We start from the raw sequence: 204 nt of genomic DNA, 5'->3' as shown, positions 1-204 counted from the left end.
TCAGACTGAAACGTCACGAGCCTGTGGGAGTGGCTAACACACACAGAGATACATACACACAAACACACACACACACACACACTCGTATATACATGCACACTCACACGTAGGTAGTAGGAAGACATGCCAACTATGTTACTTTCGCTTTCCAGGTCAATGTACACCTATAGGCCATTAGTACACCTATAGTTTAAGCCTCTATTT

Source organism: Symphodus melops (assembly GCF_947650265.1).
Source record: "Symphodus melops genome assembly, chromosome: 6".
Taxonomy (NCBI): Eukaryota; Metazoa; Chordata; class Actinopteri; order Labriformes; family Labridae; genus Symphodus; species Symphodus melops.
Note: the sequence above shows the minus strand (reverse complement) of the source record.